This window comes from Motacilla alba, chromosome 7, assembly GCF_015832195.1.
Source record: "Motacilla alba alba isolate MOTALB_02 chromosome 7, Motacilla_alba_V1.0_pri, whole genome shotgun sequence".
In the NCBI taxonomy this organism is placed as follows: domain Eukaryota; kingdom Metazoa; phylum Chordata; class Aves; order Passeriformes; family Motacillidae; genus Motacilla; species Motacilla alba.
In genome coordinates, this window is record NC_052022.1 from 20,639,834 (window position 1) to 20,660,589 (window position 20,756).

General features: G+C 36.4%; 1 protein-coding gene across 9 annotated transcripts in view; it reads left to right on the plus strand.

Moving 5' to 3' along the window:
* RAPGEF4 (Rap guanine nucleotide exchange factor 4) overlaps nucleotides 1-20,756 on the plus strand; it is a 150,886-nt gene that overhangs the window by 23,355 nt on the left and 106,775 nt on the right. For 5 of the 9 annotated variants that reach the window (XM_038142851.1, XM_038142850.1, XM_038142854.1 and 2 more), the window contains exon 1: nucleotides 17,264-18,129. The exons of 3 other annotated variants lie outside the window; for them this stretch is intronic. The gene's annotated coding sequence lies outside the window, so the exon portion shown is untranslated. Of the gene's footprint in view, nucleotides 1-2,454; nucleotides 3,669-17,263; nucleotides 18,130-20,756 lie in introns of those variants that run through there. One more of the 9 variants, XM_038142853.1, reaches the window with a different exon arrangement.

Consider the following 20,756-nt stretch of genomic DNA (forward strand, 5'->3'; position numbering starts at 1 on the left):
ATAATTGTCCTAAAAGCATTTCTGAAGTCAGTATCAGAAAAAAAGTCAAATCCCCAACTATCTACATTGATGGTGGAAATAGCACTTTCATCACCTGCCTAACAGTATGTTACCTTGAGCATAGTTAATGGTGCAGCATTGCCAAGGCATGAAAGACCACTGTGTGAATGAAACATGCTTGCCACTGAATGCCCTGACAATATCAGATAATCATTCTTTGCATTGCATAGCCAGGATTTGTACTGTTTTTTGACAGGTCCAACTAAATTAAAATGTTTTGGCAAATTCGACAATTACTGAAGTTTTGCAGCTAATTTGAAGAATCTGACAAGGCAATATTTTTTGCAGTTTGCTGGGGTTTTTTTTGCTACAGCAGCTGCATTGTAGTTTTAGGCCTTGGCATGAAAAGATGAAATATGCCAGTGGTCTCATCTGTTTTAACATATGCAGCATTTGCCAGTAGTCAGAAATTTGATAATGTAGATAGTGCTTTACAAGATAGTGATGGGGGGAATATATCCAATTTCAGGTTTCTCTGGTAACATTTTTGTAAAAATTCACTTTTAATTGGTATAGGCACAGTCATTTCTCCCATGCGTATGAATTTCTTGCTAAGCATTCAGAGATTATTGTTCTCTTATCAGGATTACTGAAAGCAAGGAGGCTCCCTTTTAAAAATTTTTGAATTTTATGTTTAAAGTTGTTTTAAAAACAATTTCAACATAATTTGCTCCTTAATCACTATAATACAGTTTTGTTTCTAGCACTTTTTATGATTTTGCTGAGTTTTTTGATGATAGATGCTTTTGTGGAAGATGGTATGTGTTTGCAGAACTGGAGTGATCATAGGCAGCTTTAGCACACACCTTGTGTGTGGCAGCTTTTATGAAATTGGGCTTTAGAACACGTCACAAATGCTGCAGGTGTCAGTCAGAGACCGCAGTTTGGATTGCGGTGCTTCTTTATGCCATTTTGTGCCGTGTTACAGTGAACTTGTCATATATTTTGATGTGCTTTCTTTCAAGGAGGCTATCCCTGTGCTCTCAGTGAGTGGAAAATTATTCAATGAAATACAGCTTTGCTGGCTGGTCTCAGATATAAGCAAGTTGTTCATTTTTTCAAGGTAATATTTATTTTCTTGCAACCTGCTAATCCCAGAGTCTGCATAAACTGCAGCTAATATGTGATACAAAGATAATGTTTAAAATGGATGGAAAATTATGTAAGAAAATTTTCCTGAAATATAGTAGCAGTAGTTCCAGTACAATATTGCTATTAATATTATTGTTACCTGTAGAAAGGTAAATACTTTTCTAAAGGGAGACTTTTTATATTTTCGATGCTGCATTGTTCTTTCTGCCTTATCCTAAAGTTCATATATCTTTGCTGTGACAACGTCTGTATGAGGAAACTGTTATTGTGATGTGTCATTCTGTTTTTAGTTGTGTTTAATGAAAACCCACACAAAGAGTGGATCACAGATATTTAATACATATACATATGGTGCCATGGGAAAATGGGGAAACGCAATGATGTCAGTTCATTACAGTCCAGATATTGTAAAAGCTAAAATCTACTGTGGGCAAGTTTCAACTGTCCACATAATGAGAATTTAATTCATGAAATAAGTAGTTTATCCAGAAAAAAAAATTGAATATTTTCAGAATAATGTAGTACTGTAGCATAAGAACAACCTAAATAAATTATAGGGTTAGTATTCTTAAAATGGTTACTGATTTTATGTGTGTAGAATTTTAATGATTAATAATAGAAGTGCAAAAATAAAATGTATGTTGTTTTTTCATTTGTTTGTTTTCCCCCAAGAAATTAATTTTTGGGTAAATTTACTTTAGTTCCTTCTTTTGAAAGAAATAAAAATCAAAACTCTGTTAACCAAAGAACAGAGTTATTCCTACAGAGGAAAGAAAATCCAATACTACAATTTTAAATATTTTTTTAGTGTTTTTAGATTGTGAATGTAATCTTGGAAAATGAAACAACAAAAATAGATTCAATATTGGCTTTAATTTGCTGTGGAACTAATCTGAAATGCTAGGAGTAAAAGCTATGACATGTCCTTCTTAACACTAAAAATTTGTTAATACTGGAGCCTCCTGATGAAGTTCACATTTGCAACAAATATTTTTATATCTATACAGTTCTTTGAAAGAAAATTCCATATCCATTATGCTGCTTGTGAAATTTTTAGTATATATCTTGAAACTAGATTTTGAGAGAAAGATTATTTACTTTAATTATTTCTAAGTTTAGAAAGAATTTTCAGTATCTCTGAAACATCATATTGTGAATTTGCAGACTTCTCTGAGTTTTGAAAAGTAACTTATCCTGTATTAGCTGTATTGCTCTAAGAAGCAATTGTATTGGTGTAATGATTCCCAGATCTGATATGTTTTATTGATGTTCTTAATGCACAACATACAGCAAAGATATTAATTTCTATGAGTACTAATGTAGTTGGGTCTATACCTGAAAGAAAAAAATATAGCTACTACTAAACTGACTTATTTTTTTTGATCAGTATTAGTCTGCCAGTTTTTTAAAATTTAAATATTCTTTAAGGAAAAGATAGGATATTCTTTATCAGAAATACAGTAAGGTACCTTTGGTAGTACGTGCAGCCCCATATTCAGTCAGCCCTTTAAGTACAGAAAGATTTTCTGTGACCTTTATTTCTATGAGTCAGGGGATGCTGGACAAAACAAATGATACTGTCCTGCTAACAACAATTACCAGTTAAAATGAGCCAGTCTTTTCTCTAATGACTGTGTCTGTTGAAGTAGCATCCTGTTGGGGAACATCTGTTGATCTTCTCTGTTGATCTTCTCTGCTTACTTATCCTTGGAGACTCGTTTTCTATCAACGCTGTTGCAGCGGATTAAAGATGATGAAATCTCACACTGAATTCTCTCACAGCCGAATACTGTTCCCTCATGAAGAACTAGTAGGTTATGGGAATCACTGGTGATGCTCCTTTGTGCAACGACTGTCCCTGGCTTTGGTGTCTGAAGACCACTAACAAACATGGAAAAAAGTAACTCATTACTGTTACAACACTGTTGACTTCCAAGATACTCTATGAATCTGTAGGACAAAATACTGTTTGTGTTGATGAGGGCTTGCTTTCCTTCCTCAGCATGTATAAGTGATTGTGGTGCCAGCTACCTTGCCCAAAAAAACTACTTCAAAGCACAAAGGAAAATACATCCAAAAATAAACATGAAAGCAGAAGAATACACATGGGGAGCTCTGGTCACGCACATCCTGTTGAGCACTACCTTGCTCCACCCCTAATAACTGGATTCTTTTAAACAGAGTAGGAGGGAAGTGAATGCATTTGAGCAGTGGGATCATTACAGAAGTTCTCCATAGTTCATCCTCGAGCTTTGTGCTTTCATGCAGTTGCAAACTGATTCAAACCCAGACAGGAAGGGAGTGAATCTGCTGAGAGGTGACTTATTTTTAGAGGTCTTTCCTACTGCGGTGTATTACTCAGCCTTCCTTGGACAACATACAAATAACCAATTTCCTTTTGTGCGGACTGTGTTAGAAGTTACTGAACATGCCTTGAGAAACACTTGAGTAATGAAGAACAGCTATTACTTCAGTATGCAGTGACTTTGGAGAGAGGGAGACTTGGCCCCTATAAGGTCAGAATAATTTTTTTTAAATTCCTATTCAGCAGCACTTACACATCTTGTAAACTGATAAACTGTAGTGTAACTTGCTTCTTGCTTTTGCCCATCTGCTGTTAATTCAGTAGGCCTCAGCAGACTGAACTGCTCTGTAATGATAGCTTTGGGAGAAGCAGCTTTCTTACTCCTTTTGTTTTCTAGGCACTGTGAGCACTAGGTTTTAATGAGCTAGTTTAAAACCAGATCGGTCAGAACAGAAGTTTCACACACCATTTCATTGGAATGCTATGTAGGAAGTATGAAAGGGGGTGCTGTAGCACTATTCTGTTGGGTTTCTCACTAATGCTTAAGTTCATCAGATTGGGACCACAGCTCTCCATATATTTGTATGGAATATCAGTTTGTCACTTTAAAGTATAACTAATTACACAGCTCATATCAAGGTATAATATCATTTTATGCTTCATTTTATGTCCTGGGATTATAGCAGTAGGAATTATGAAGGCACATAAAAATACATTAATGAAAATAAATATGGAAGGATTTTAATTAGTTTTTATCCATTTGGTCATATTGTAAGCACATTATTTATCAAAGGATGTTCTTGCATCTCATGTGGTGTTTTGCAGTGCAATGCAGTAGGCAGCGTTTCAGAGAGGCAGCCTTTCCCTTGCCTTAAGCTGTTGGAAAATACATGTTGCATTGTTCAATGAGAATGTTCTTGCTTCTTTCTTTGGTAGGCTGCTGAACACTTCAGTGTGTTTAAGGCGTATTAGGAATCTCACGTAAATGTCAGTACTTTCTAATATACCTTTTCACCAATGAGTATTCCATACCAGAAATTCTTTCCAGTTCATTTGAGTGAGAGATTAAATTTGATCTGAGAAATGAAATATTGGAAGGGGGGAATCAAAGAAAAAAAACCAGATTAATGTCCAGCCCCTAAACTATCACCTTGATTTATGGTGTACCACTCTGCCCGTTTATTGCCCAGTAATCAATTGCAGAAGTCTCTGCCCTGATTTACTGATTTCCCACAGGCAAACATAGTAGAGGTATAAAACTACAGTTAATAAAATACAGAATATTTAGCTTTGCAGGATGGGTGATCATGTGATTTAAAATAGTGAAGTGCTTGGAGACCCACAAAAGTATAAAAAGGTGGTCATGGGACACTTGGCTGTCTTTACCCGCTTCATGTCACTCTCTCCATTGACTGCTCAAGTGATTCCTTGATGATTTGTCTCTCTAATGGGATTTTATTTGAGAAATGTAAAAGTGATCAAATTGTGGTAGCCTGCATTTTCAATGTACCCAGAATACTGTGTTCACCAACCTCCCAAATAGCCATCTTGTCAGAAAAAGGAAGAATTATTCCGTGTTATCAGATACAGAATACAACACAGAAGAGAGATGTGGAGAGATGCCTGGAGAGGTTACCTAGAACAGAGGCTATACAGAGTTAAAGGTAGGTATTTATTGAAAGACCTTCAAAGAGTACACCTTGGGCAGTGCAGGAGTCTCACAGAGACTACACCCAAGATGGATGACTATCATGGGTTTTTTGGACAGATATAAATTTGGTCTGTTTGCATATCAGAGGTTAATTGTCCAATTAGAGCTTCAGGTAATGGAGTCCCATTCCCCCAGTTTTCCCCTTACTTCACTGTTTACATTTTTGGTGCCTGAGAAAGTGAGGTATCTTTGAGTTTCAGGTCTAAAGAGAAATTGTTTTGTCTGAATAAAATGGGAGAGCAGTAGCTGACAGTCTGTGGAGTTTTAGAGTTATACAATAAAGCAATACTGATCTGGAAAATATAAAAGCTAAAACTTAAGGCATCAGAAGGACCCAAGTGTGGAATCTGTTGCCCTATGTTGTCTGCAAATCTCAGCTGATTATAAATACAAATTTTTATGCAGAGACACTAGCTCTGTGTGAGAGACACTGAAAAATGAAGTGATGGTAGGCAAGATTTTTTTTCCTGTAGGAACACGTGGAGGGAGGAAGAATATAAAAATCCCTGTGCCCAGTTTTAGAATATGACAGTAAACACAGAATTGGCTAGATGTGAGCAAAGCTGTGAAAATGGCTAACATCCCACCTTCATATGTTGTGTTAATACTGAGAAAGCATGCAAGTGAGTAGCAGGGAAAGATTCCAGAATTGTTATTATACCAAGAAAAAAGTGCCTGATAGTGCTCCCAGTTTTGCTGATATGAATTGAACATATTTCAAGTGAATACAACACAACTGATTTAATACATGAGGAGCTACATGGGAGCAGATTCTGGCCTTTAGTACTGCGGTTACATTGGTTTTGATCATCTTCATAATATGGTTTTAGTTTTCATCCTCTTATTTTGCTTTTTCAGAACATTTCTAATTTTAACGAGTGATGCTCTATCTGGTAGAGCAGATTTTAATGAGCATGAAACAGCATTTAACCCTCGAGAGCCAAATGTACATCAGAGCCAGCCATGTTTGTCAGCATAGCACCATGATGACTGTTGCTTTTTTTTGGTTGTATTAATCACTTCATATTTTAAGAATAGATGCAGATTTTGTGAACAATATTTATGACAGTCTGTATCCTAAGGTAACCTTCCTGGCCATTGGCAGTGGAAAAGCTTTTCTAGGAGCAAGATTTTTCACTTCAGTAATGCAGCATTTCCCTTGGTGTGATATGTACTGATGAAAGTGTAAAAGTGTTTTGGGAGAGTCTTGCTGTGATAAATCCTTTGCTAAATAATGACATTGTGACTGAAAAATTCAGATCTGGTAATTGTCTGCTCTGTTTCAGATTATTTATTGTGTCATTATTATGATATTCGATATTGTCCGTGAGGCAGAATTCTTGGAGAAGATCCAGTTAGTTTTAACTCAGAGTGTCCCTTTCTTTGTTGTTATCCTTGGTTTAAGGTGGCAGTCACTGGTGCTTCAGACACCTCTTAAGCAACTGAAAATATTGGAAAATGACATGCTGGTTGGAAAGGTCTTGATCCTTCCTCATGTCTCTCTGCAACAAACTTTCCTGGTGCATGTTCTTGTGTGTCATCCCTACAACTGATTTGTATCTCAGTCTCCTGATTTATTCTGAATCTATTTCAAAGGCAGCATTTTGTGACTCTGTCCCTGATTGCTGTGCAGAGGTGGAATAGGACTGTATAGATCTCGCTTCTCTTAAGCCATCCTACCATGTCATTTCTCTTAAGTGCTCTTCTGTATCACTGTGATAATGACCATCTGCTTGAGCCCCCTGTTGAATCCTGTTATACCAGACACTGTGCAAAAATATGTTGTCTTTCCTATCTACAGTCCATATAAATGCTTATATGTTCATTAGCACTTCAAAAGGTCTTAAATAATATTGCATAAAGCTTGACTTATTTGAGGTTGTTTCTTGGTTAAAAAGGAATTGAAACATCCAGAAAGCATGTCAGTCTCCCCATTAAGTAATGCCTTATTGGTTTTCTCATATTTTATCATGGTTAGAGGTAAAGTTGAAAAATATGAATTCATCTGATTTCCAAGAAAAGAAAGTATTTTGATTGATTCTTAAAATATTTAAATTACAGAAAAACATCTGACAAAGTGAAATGTATAAACTTAAAGTCTGCAGGTGTTTTTCAGGCTGCAGTTTTTCTTGGAAGCTTTACTGCCAAACTTGCACTTTCTATAACCAGCTTTTTTATTAGCAGAGAAAATGTTTTTCATCCTCAGCAGATTATATTATTAAATGTGGTATCTCTAAGCCTGATGTGCTAAATGGCAAAAACATATATTGCAAAACACAACTGGGAGGCTATGAATAATACTTCAGGAAACAAACTTCTGGTCTTTCATTAGTTTATTTTTATTAAGTAAAAATGTCTTTCAGAAGAATCATAACATTTGAAGCTTATAAAATAGATTCTGGCTTTTTTCCCAGACATACTTTTTACTATCAAATATATGTCTCATTCTCCTCTGTCACACAGAGAAAAAAAAGCCTAACAGAATTATGTTTTTTCAGATATGTGTGCATATATAATCTGCTCTGTATCTAATATGTATTGTGTGTGCATGTGCTACAAGGCAAATTTAGATTTGCCTTGTCAAACTTCTGTGTCAGATTGCCTGGATCTTTGGTTCTAGCTGTTTGTGGTTGGCAGTGTCATTTTCTGCCTTGAAGTGGATACTAAAGTGATCAGTTGCATGGGCTTTGCTTACACTTCTCAACTTCTGGACTTAACGCAGACCATCTTTCACTGTGGTGTTGCATTTGAATGGGTTATTTCAGAGATGGACCCTTTCTGATCTTCTAGTTGGTGTTATCATCTCAGTCCTGTGTCTCTTTTCAGATGAATTGTACTTTTTCTTCCTTACAATAGAGGTTTATCTATTATTACTGCCAGTCTGCAGGCTATTGAGAAAAATCATAAGCCCTTAGAAGCTTGAGTTTTTTGTTGCTTTACAGCAATTGGTACAAGTGATGCGTTCCTCCAAGGCGTTGCTATAGAGAGTGTGTGCTCGCATTCTGCATTTCAGTGGGTGCTTTCTGCTTTGTATTATATTACAGGTAAGGCAAATTATCTGATAACATTCCATGGATCAATGGATATGTTTTAATATTTATATTTTAAAAATCCATTTGCTGAAACTTGACAGCATTAAAAAAATTTAGAGATCTTTGACAAGGAGTTTTGTGGCAGTGGATGACCTTAAACAGATTAACACAAGCTGAAAGCAAGGTTGTTGTATCATAGTATGTATTATTCCATTTTATTCCCACAGTCTGGCATAGTTATAAAATATTTTGTAAAAATATTTTAAAAATGTTCACTTTCATGTAGCAAGAGTAATGAAACATACAGGTCCTATTTAATGGAATGTAAATTCTTCTATTTTTAGTAAGTACTCCCTTGAATGGGTGTTCAGCAACTTAAAAGAAGCTAAACCTCAGATATTATGAATTGTTTAGGCGTATGGATTAATAAATGGGCTCAAAAGAAGAGTGCCCTTTGCTTGCTTTAGATAGTACAGTTCTCATAGATACCTTTTCCTGGTCATAATCAGAGTTCAGTGATTATTAGAAACCTTAGCCTGGTTCCTCCCTGCTTTTCATCCATGGTGAAACAGTACCATATTGAAATCAATGAGCATTGTGAGATTTCAACCCAGGTAATTACTAATTGCTTTTTTCTCCTTGTATAATATGCTCTTTTCTCTTTGTATAATGTGCAGCACGAGCTGATGGTGGTAGCGTTCAATTCTCTATAGCCTCCTCCCTTCTGTAACAGTTTCTACCCCCTGACACAGCTGATAGAATGTGAGAGCAAGAGGCTGGAATCCCTCAAATGATTTTGTGCCTAAGTACTTCAGGGGTGCTTAACACAATGGTCAGCCCAGTACTGAGGGAAGTCATATCAAAGCCTTATGAACTCTCGGCATCCATCAGGTACACTTAAAAAGAAAGATACAGAAAACTAAGACCTAAATATGGAATATCTCTCCTGTGGCAGAGAATAAGAATTACAGGGCTCATGTCATCTTTGCTGATTATGGCCAGTCCCAGATATCAAGAAAAGAAAGAGATTTAAAAAACTCCAAATAGGGGTTGAATCAATCCTCATTTCCATCTGAGCAGTAAAACTCCAGCAATTACAGTTCTCAAGGTTAGTGGGTATTGCTCAAATTCCATTAGTTCAGTGAGCTACAAAATTCCTAGAAATCTGTTCACCAGGAATGTGAAAGGGCCTCCTGGCCCTCAGGAATGTTTAAATCTCAAGGGGATTTATGGAACCAAGTCTGCTTATGGATAAATATTTTTATTTGGGTGAATTATTGTTCATGTCACAAATATTGAAGAACATCACACAAGGTGTGGTGCCTTTTAAGTTCCATGTATTTTTGAACTATGTCATGAATTGAATGTTCACAAAATTTGTGTTTTCATCTAGTATTTCTGTTACAGGGTGTTGTTGAAATCAGTGGTTTAGCAGAATATGTGGATTCATACCATCAGTCTAGTGTAGTGCTTAAGGCTCAGTTTCTTTATCCTTTATCCCATGCCTGATTAGATGTAACCATTACTGTGTATTTCCTCTGAACTCTGCTTGAAATACCTTCTCAGTTAAATCCCAAGTGAAGAAGTTGAAAGAAAGCTGAAACTCACAAATAACAGTTTACACACTAAATATCTTCTGAATGAACTTTACTTCTGTAAATTTCAAGTTACATTGATAAAACTGTTTTCTTTCTAGATGCTGTACATAGCTTTAAGCCAGGCTTATATAAGAGCTGTTTGAGGGTGATAAATAACAAGCATTTAAAGTGAAGCTTTGCTATCCTGTGTCTCGTACTTAACTGATATAGTTCAGCTTGCTGACATTTTAATCTCTGACCATTTCCCAAGCAATTTCTATTATATTTTGCATACCACCACTCTCTTGACCTTTGAAAAATATCTTTTCTGACTACCAGTGCAAACCCTTTTCTTGAAGTATTAACCAAAATACACAAACAAGCCCTATTCCGTTAATTCCCACAGAACCTTATCTACATATTCCTGAGTGCAGGTTAGCGGAATTGGGTACAATTTTGTTTTAGCGTAATAAAAATGTGCATTACAGTATGATTTTTGTGTGACCTAAACTTACAGAAATGAGTCCTTCAAAGAAGTCATGCTGTTCTGAAAGGACTTGCTATAAAGCAACTTGTTTGAGTAACTTAGTCTTTTATGCTTAATTCTCTCTGGGGATAATGCTGGAGACTCTCAGTACAATTAAGGAAAGATTAAAAGCTCAGTACAGACTTATTTTCTCTTTTCTTCTTTTCTGCCAATACCCTTCAAGCCTGTATCCTCTCTGGAAGCATGAAACATTTTTCAAATGCCTTTTTTCTTTCTGCTGTCATTTCCCAGTATTCTGGTATCTGTCTCTTCCACAGATTTATTAATATGATTTCTCTTTCTACATTTGTTACTTCTCTTCCTGCTAGCATTTAATAGAGGCTTTGTTGATCTCTGCTTAAGGGTTTATTGGGTGTTTCTCCTTAGGTTTATCTGTGACATTTGGATGTTACTAGATAACCAGCTAGAACCATCATGAAGAAGTAAGGAAATAATTCTTGCACTGTTAAAGGTGGTGACAGCTATGCCATCACTTAGTATTTCTTAGCACATTTGCTCTGCAGAGCTAAAGGAGTGAAATGTATTAAAAGTGTAGACAATTAAGCAGATATGTCTGAATACACTGATGCAGCAGCAGAGTTAATTCCTGTACCCATTTTGCATAATGTGTTATGAAGGAAGAGCTACACTTTTATCTGAGCCTGTAATAGCTGGGGCATTTATTTATGCTGTTGCTGTGGTATGGTTGAAAGATTATATGCTTTGGGATTATAATAGAAATTCACATCAAAACTTTCATTTTTGTTTCTTTCTGATGTATTTACACACATCTGCTATGTGGAGTTGTCTTATAGAGGGTGTTACCTGCATCTGACCTCATATACAAAAGGTACTTGGTGTAATTTTATTCTAAGAGACAGACTTTTCCTGTTTTAACAAGAGAATGTGGATTTTTCCACCTTTTAAACTTTCTGAATATTCAACTTCAGGACTTATATATGCTACCAATCAGCCCATTAAGTATTGATACTTGAATGGATTCTTGTCAACTTTGCACACTAAAGTTATGGGAAGGTGTGAAGCAAAGGAAGTGCTGCAAATGCTTCAAGCCCCATCAATGGTAGGAATACATATTTTCCTAACCCAAGAATTCTCTAAGACATTGATTTTACATGGATGTCCATACTGTTAATCTGAGTATCATTTCAAAATGGTAGGTGAATTTCCTTTCCTGGTATCCATTAACTGGAACAAAGTCTTTGGATAAGAATTGAGTTAATTTGTATTGAATAAAATGTAATAAATGGTTGTGATATCCTGGAGGAGACCATGAGTTGTATTTTCCTTTCTTATTTAACACAATAATTCATACTACTAGTATGAAGTTTCTGCTTTTTAATGTGGGATCTCAAAAAACAATCTGTGAAACTGTTCTGTTGCAGCTAGCTGCCACAGGGAGATGGAGAGGTACATTGTATTTGCCTGCTCCCCTGGGATAGAACAATGGCAAAGCTCACCCTCTGTGGTAGTAATACATGTAAATACATTGTCAAATATTTGTATTCTGATAAAGTCTTAATTTCCACGTGTTGCGAATGTGTTCTGGTGTTTGTGGAATATCCCTTTGTGCCCATGTTGTAAGAAAGCATGAGGAGGAACTCACCTCCAGCTTCAACTTTTTGCTTCATGTCACTTCTTGTTTTCCAGTCAAAAACTGTCTGGCTGTTCAGTAGTAATTAATCAAGTTCAGGAAGATAAAGCAGAAGTATAGTAATTATTCGCAGTGTTCTACAGAAGCTGCAACATTCAAACCATGCAATTTCAATGACTGCTAGAAATTATTTCCAGTCTCCTGTGCAGAATTTTTTTAAATATTGAAGTGAAAGTTTACTAAGCAACTTCATTTTGTCTTCAGAATGAAATTTCTCATCAAAAGTTGGACCATTAATCCTGTGCTTCTCCCTGAGACAAAGCTGAAGCAAATAACTCTTGCTTCCGTGTGGTCTCAACAAGCCTGATTTTTGTTGGCCATCCTGACTGTTATTTGTGTTCTCGCAGTGCCTGATCTCCAAAATGCAGTAATGTTCAACAACCATAGCTCACTTTTCAATGACATTTCAGTGCCAGGTCCAGCTCCTCTTTACACTCTTGACTTCTTACTAGTGCTTGATGGCCATTTTACCTTTTGTAGCACAATTCTTTGAGGAAACTGCCTTATGCAAATCTTACTGATGAAATTAGAGGGTGGTAGGAATCTGAAATTTATAGAAACTTCTACATAGAAGAATGAAAAAAATCCATTAGGTATTATGAGTTACAATTATATCCAGGGTTATTAAAAACAAAGAAAAATGTGGAAAGAATCGTCATTGAAAAGAAGCAGTGTACCCGTCATGTCTAGATTTATATAATCCAAACTTAGTTACAGGTGAAGAAAGTTACTGTATGTGGTGTACAAGCCATGGCAATTGATCTCTAGATAAGTAACCTATCCCACACTCACTGTGTGAAGTGTTACCTCTTTACTTGGGGTATCTGTCTCCATTTGCTAAGGTAATTTTTCCCTGTTTTCTTCACCCAAGTTGGATTTTGACCTCTAATATATTTTAAATGAGGTCTGGTGTGTCTTACAGTGACCTTTATACATGGGCTTTCTGAAGCTAAACATCTTTTTGTGAGGCTATATCTGTCCATTGGGCAGATGCACCATTATCAAATGAGGAAGCTTGTTCATCTGGCGGGGTTTGAAGGCTATAAAGCTAATTTTATCTCTCTTGGTTATTAAATACACATTTAATGATAGATTCATCATGCTGAAGATTTTTTTAAGAGAAAGTAAGGAATAAAGCACTTATGGTATTATATTACCATGCAGTTAGGTAGTTTGTAACTGTCACCCTTTATTTAGTCTTCAGCTTTGATATGAAGCGGGAAAGGGACATTTCACAATACTGGCACTGAAATGCAAGCAGACCACTTTGACAAAAGTGAGAAACTGTAACATTGTTCTAAGGAAAAACATACCGAAGGATAAGATATAGGGTTGTGCCTGCCATACATTCAGCTTCTTCCAGTAGTTCTGAGAACAGTTTTTTTTTGCAAGTGTCTTCTATAGCCTGTGGGACAGCATCTATTCACTTCAGTTTTATTTGTCTCCTTGCTGCTTGTGTAGCCCATGTTGTGGCCTGTGAAGTTTGCAGCTGGAAAACTACCCTGAATTTTAGGGATCTCTATTTCAAATCCCAGCTCAACATTAATTCTGAAAAAGGGTCCCTTTATTTCTTGCAGAGAGAGCCTTGAGATGTGGATTGGATACCTGGGGTTAAAGTGTTTCCACCAATTTATTTTCCCTAAGCATTATTAGGTCTTCTACTCAGTAAAACCATAGTCTATGCTAAACATTTTACTGGCAGGGCTGTGGGTAAAATGTCATAGTTTTGGGTTGGGGAAATGGGAGTTTTGTGTAGTAGACTTAGCCTAATGAAGGACGGATATAAGGAATAGTTGCAAAAAAAGGTTTTGCTGGCAGAAATACCATTATCCTTAGGATAATTTGCTGACTGAGGTTTAAATGTAGGGCAAGCTCTGAGCTGGCCTTTGGAAACTTGTAAATTCCCTTATTTTTTTCCATGTCATGACAGAGGGAGGAATGGGTTGTCACTGATTAGATAGACTACAAATTCATTCCTGTGCTCTTCCTTGTGGAAAGCCTAAAGTTGTCCCAGCTCTTCTCTGCAGTTACTGTGATTTCTAGCTGCAGAAAGACGAGTCATATAAATGTGTCTCATCAAAGTCATCTTATTGCAATTTTGATCAAGACATTTACTTTTACCCTCTTGCTTTTTTCATATGCAAAGTGAGAAGACAGTAAACATTTGTTTTCTGAAAGTATTTTGATGATTGTTGAATAGTTGAATAAGCCTTTAACATCTAGATGCATCATATGCAGCACTTACTTGAGCACAACAGTGAATTTCTTCAGTTGAAGAGATTTCCCTTTACTAATCTCTCTTGGGACCTCTGCACAAGCACCTAGGTGTCCTTTCTGTGGTGGGCCTCCAACTATAAATTAAAAATTCTGGGGATTGGCTTAGGATTTTTCTGTGTATCGTTTTTACTAGATTTTAGATATCTCTATATAAATCTTTAATAATATTGTTGATCATTTTAACTACAAAATTCTTCCTGCTTGTCTCAATCTAGTATTTGACATTTTAAACAAATCAGTTACTTGCATAAATAAACATTCTGGTCTTTTATTTATGGTTGTGAGAGTCTGAATTTTTTACATGCATGTGTGTTTGCTTGAAATTGATGTGGGCTTTGAATCAATAATAAGTTAGAAATGCATTTAAAAGTGTGCTTTGCAAATTATTTTTTTTTGTGAACAACATCCTCTTCACAAAACAGTGTTTTGTTCATTCCATCCCCTCCCACTCCCCCCTCCTCATTAGCTATCTTCCCTTTTAGCAGGGTTTTAATGTGGTTTTTTTTCAGTAGAGGAGTAATGTTTAATTGAAAGTTACTTGCACATTTTCAATTATAGATGATAATTTGACTTTACACTCTCAATTGCCTTGAGTAATTTTCTGTAGAAATACATATAATCCATTTGCATGTTTGGAGTATTAGTGTGTTGTTTGCATAGCTTGTGTGTGACACTTGAGGGAATCACTGGAGCCTAGAAGGAAGAGATGATGCTTTTTAGTGGCAAACAGTGATACAATGGCTATTCTTTCTTCTCCTTGCTGTGTAGTTATGGAAACAACTTTTTTCACAGAACTGGAAGTTATGTTATCAAACCAATATGATGTTTCAGTAAAAACTTGGGAGTTAGGCAGGGGAGCCAGCAGTAATGTTACATCCATAAGCACTTGCCATATGTCAGTGCTGATTTGTGTTAATTCCTAACTTATATAGTATAGCAGAGAAAATACATATTAACACATCCCAATATGTTGATATATGTCAGAATTTCATTATAGATAAATATGTAGCTTTTAGCTGCTGAAGATAAGGCAGCAGGAGGCTTACATGGTATTGCACCATGTATTAAAACCACAGTTTGTTTGGTCTACCAAAATGAACTCTTGTGTTCAGTCCAAGTGGAACATAGTGTATTGTTCTGCTCTCCAGGGTTCAGAAGATGCAAACTCAAAACAGGGAGAGGTGAAGAGAAAGACTACAGTAGTAAGGGAGATGGACTGTCTGTTTTATATGATAAAAGCACATGTCTAGGTTAGTCTTGTGTGAAAGCTGATCTGGAATTTGCTTGGTGCCTCTAAGTACACAAGACCACCATTCAGGGAATGTAAACTGTTAGAGATGGTGCTGCTCAGGAGCAGATGGGCAGCTTAAGCGTTTAAGCGTACACCAGAAGTTTCTTTCTAACCATCAGAATGATGAGGTTCCAAACAAGCCTCTGATAGGAGTTTGGGGACGATATAAATGGTAATGTTTGGAGTTGATTTTTCAGAGTGATTCTATGTGTATCTGCAGCAGAAGCTGCAATGCTGTTTGTATACCAGATTTAAAGATTTCAGGCTAAAGGCTAAGTACCTTTTTTTCGTAGTACAGCAAAGACATATGTGAAACCATCGGATCTAAATTTTGTTTCAGTTCTTAGTGAAAAAAGTGTCCTTGCATCTGATACTGCCTTAAGAAGTGACAGCACTTTTCACTTTTGTTTGCGACATCCATGTCATACCCTGTTTTGTTGGTGGAATCCTGTCAGGAAGGCCAACATCATTCTGCCATCGCTAATGCATTGGATCTTTCTGTTTTGGTATTGTAGCATGTTTCTCCACAGAAGGGGAAGAACACTCCTAACTGGAGAGCTACTAGTGGAATAGAGCTATTCTTTTAGGATTGTGTCCTGACATGACAGTTGGGAATTTTAATCTCCAGGGAAGACAAGTGAATGTAGAATTGCTGCTCTTTGGATGAGTGCAGTCCAGAGGAGGAGGAGTTAAAGTAAGATGGAAGCATAGCACCGATCTCCATCTTTCTTGAAACAGAGACTTTCAGTTCTTTGGGCGTCTGGTGGTAGGCACCTCTCAACAGAGACTTCTCAAATTCAACACCAGAAGATGCTTGCTCAGCATTTGCAAATTGCTCTCTGAAGGCTGGAAGGGTATGGGATTGAAGGTACATCAACCCTCCATTGAAATGGCCAGGTACTGTCAGCACAGTGTTGTGGATGCCTTGAAGCTCTTTTTTCACATACCTTCCCTCAGGAGATTGTCACTTTTTCTGGATGCCCTTCTTCAGTCATACATTTCATTCCTTATCAACAACACACAAAAAGAGGAGGAAAGCTGGGGAGGCTTGAAGTAGTCTCACACAGTCCCACACCAAGATGTAAAACTGCCTTTGAACTAATTCTCTGCTAATGATTGTGTTTAGGTCTTTGTTACTTGGGTAACAAAGGTTGTGTGCTCCTGTGGCAGGTGTAAAAATCAGTATATGTATAATCTAGAGAGCACTTTGAAATGGATGTGACCACATTGGACTTCCATATTCGAGCAAAAAATAGTCCTTTGTTTTAGCATTTTTTGTGATGTAATGAGTTAATTCAGTTTCACTTTCTTTCCGGGTTAGGGTAAGACAGTCCATATAATGTTTTTTAGAAATGAATGTTCATAATAGACATGGAATAGGTCTTTATGAGTAGCTAGAATTTTTCCGCTGTTCAAATATAGCTAGTGTTCAAGTAGCACAAATTTCTTGTTTAATATTCAGGTAAGGCATTTGTTTCTTGAAAACAAAGAGAAATAGTTCTATGATCAGAAAGAGTAGCAGGTAGGAACAGCAGTGATGTGAGTCATTTTGACAGTGAGCAGACTTGTCAGAATGTTCACATTTTTGAGACTAGATGGTCTAAGACATCCATTTTTTCCTAAATATTTTTCAAAGTCCTAATGAAAATTTAAACAGCTATGTCTCATGGTGTCTTGAATTTAAAAGATAATGAACTAACAATTGTATTTTACTGCTAAAATAGTAGGTGTTTACTGCAGAGTGAAAATAGTAACAAAAAGATTCAGTCATGTTCTTTGTAATACTTTTAATAGTTGAATTTGCCAATCCCATAGGGTAAAATATGTCAATCCTAAGGCAAAAAGAGAGAATTTGTAATGAATGCATACACTGTAAGGCACTGAAGTAATTTTTAACTTAATCAGTTAATATATTAAGTACCTTTAACATATAAGGCAGTTAACTTTCTTTTTTTTCTCATAAACCCCATTTGAGTGAATTAATTTCACATTGTCCATTTCTTTGGGATAAACTAGAGTTTCACTGTGTGTAACACAATACCTTTATGTTACAAAGTGAAGATCCCATGGTTTTGGCTGAAATGTTGCTGCATTACAACTGTGTCTTGCCTAGGGCCCTCTGCATAGGAGAATATTCCTTTAACAAAATAAATCACTAAAAGACTATAGCACACATGCTGGAACCATTCTTCTATATCTCCGACTACTGTTCTTGCCAAAAGTGTTAAAAAAGAGGCTCAGTGGATAAAAGATTCTATTTGTGTGAGACCTCCTGCTTTGCAATGGTTTCAGAAAGAAAAAAAAATTGTGCTACGTTCACTGGCTCTTTAATTCGGATTGCCAATGATAATGCAGAGTCTACGCTGAAGAGAGGTAGCATACAGAAGCAGAAACATTAGTGCTAATCTGCTGCAGAAGGACGAGATAAATCAGCACAGCTCTCATACATCACTGAGAGAGAAGCTGATTGCAACTTGACCATGTGCCTAAGTGGTCACATCAGCAACAAGAACGGAGCATGGATAAAAAACCTAAAATGTATCCGTAGGGCTACTTGCTGTGCACGACCTATAATAACACATCAATGTAAGTTTAAGATTTTTTTGTTTGTTTCCTTCTGTTGGGATTCTTGTTGTTTACAAGAGTATATTTTTATTTTGCATAGATTTAGGGAAAATGTAATGGAGTGTAATACTAAGCAGATAATACTTGGATACTGTTTATGTCTGTGAATAGTAATGGGCTTATTGCTGTGCGTCTCAACATAGTTCTTTCTTTGAAGATATGTGTTAATATTTAATCCTGTAAGTCATATTTTGAGAATTGAGTAAGGTTTTGAATGAGATGATAGTGAGATCTCCCTTTATAATTTCTGTCATCTTATGTTTCAAAATTATCTTTAAAAAATTTATTTTTACTGTGACAATTTTTGCTTTCTATAATTTTTTTCTGTTAAGAAAAGTGCTCATAAAGCCTGATTTATCTGGACCTTTTTATTCATTAATTTATTGCAGATGGTAATTTTTCTGCATTTTTAAAAATTTGTGCAATTGTTTAATTTAGTGTCATTTAAGCATCTGCAAAAAGGGAAGGCAGGGATAGGATGAAAACTGAATAAGCATTGATTGCTACTCTGAAAATTAAATTTTAAAAGTTTTTGCAGTAAATCTGATTTCAGTTCATTTTTACTAAATTAGATTATCATATTTAAATTGAGGCTACTGCACAGCAAACAAATGTGTGAAACTATACTGGAGAGCACACATTTCCTGCTGTATCTGACTTTAAAGATGTTGATTGTAACTACCCAGGAATATCCTAATTGTAGAATTCAGAGCAGCATGTTTAAATAATGCATGGGAAAATAAAAAGGAAAGGTGGAATTTTGCTCTTCAGATGTTAAGGTGATGCTTTTCTCTAAGAGAAAAAAATGTGTAGTAAAAGCTATTGATGTGAAATCTCAGGCTGTCTCTCATGGCTTTAGGCAGAAAGGCAGGGAAACCCAAAGCAGGTCTTGCTGTGCAGTCTGAAAGCAAGGGAAATTTGGAAGCATTTATGAAAACCCACTAATATTTCTATATTTATTTGCTCGTTTCTAGGGAGAGAAAGTGGCTTTAAACAAACTGATTTATAAAAGGAGTTGTGAAAGGCACTTCAGCGATAGGACCTTGAGAAAGTAGGTATAAAGATACAGAGCAACACCTGTTTATTTTATAGTGTTGCACCTGTGGCCAAATAAGGTAGCAGGAGGCTTAGAAATGGCCTGTACGAGTGTGTCTACAAATGGTTTATTTTTGTGGCAGTTGAAAAATGTAGGGATAGTTGTGAGGCTGTTATCCCCTTCACAGACCTCAAATATTCAGAGTATGGGCCAGTTTCAGATTTTGTACCACAGGTATTTTTTTTAAGGTCTTAGCCAAAACAAAAGGTTTACCTGTTAGTAGTTGCAACTTTCCTACAGGACTGATGGATGGAAATAGAGAAGAGGGAAGGTAAAGCTATATTGCAAAAAGGGTGCTCATTCTTCCCAGCAGAATAAATAACAAACCTAGCCAACTGGCAGATGAAACATGGACCAAGTAGAGAGTTTATTTTTGTACAAATGTGCATATGGATGATCACACAGGCCCTCAGTTGTACTTAGCTCCTGAAGCAGAGATGCCATTGGGAACTCACAGCTTTAGCAGTCTGACTTAGAAAATAATAAACTCAAAAAGAGAGGAAAGCTGTACAGCAACAGGAAGCAAAGAGGAATGGTGATTTCTTTGATCTTGTTATGTCTGTTCTAATGTACCCAATGTGGTCTTGAGTTGTCAACTCCATGGCAAAGATTTCTATGTTTTGTTCTTTGAAATACTCCCTTTACACATGTGACAGAGTAATATAATCAGTCTGGCTCCTCTTAATGGAGCTGGGCTTCTGTTGGTGAAATAGAGACATCCTTTTTTTTCTGTCATCTGTGCTCATTGGAACAACAGAAGATTATTCGGGTTTACGAAGATAATGAAACAAGTAGCTTCCCTTGTTTTGAAGTTATTCTGAAGAGTTAGAAGTCCTGTATCTGCTGAGATGCTCTATAGTTGTGTTGATGTTGTGATCTTAAAACTAACATTTGCTTCCGTGTGTTTCTGTGAAGTTTCATAATGCGGTCACACTTAAATTAGATGCTAAATTAATTGCAGTGCATACGACAAAACTGGAATGAGATAACTGCTTTTTAAAGTTTAATTTTTAGTCGAAGAGACAAAAATCTATTGTGGGCTGAATATGGTTGTGATGAATTTTCCATTTGACAAGACAAGGCTCACCCTCCTCCTCCAGAGTGAAATTCTGTGTTTGTCAGTCTGTTACCCTGTTTCACTGTTACTTGTAAAGCTCTTTCACTGGACTCCAACAAGGTCTTCATTTTCACCTTCACTTTTAGTCAATAAATTTATGCTAAGTAGTTTCTTGTGCTTTAAAATGTGCTAATGGACACTAATACCTGCACTTTCAGAGCTGCAGGGGGCTCCTGATGCCAATTTCAGCATACTGAATTTGCTTCTACTGATGATATTTAGGAAAACAACATAAAAATATTCTTGTTATATTTGAGTTCAGTGGAAAAATCTCCTGCCAACCAAAGCTGCCAAGGCAGGGCCTGAAACCTTAAAGCAGCATGAATCCTATGGTGGCATGACACACAAACAACGGGCTGTCCTGGGAAACATACA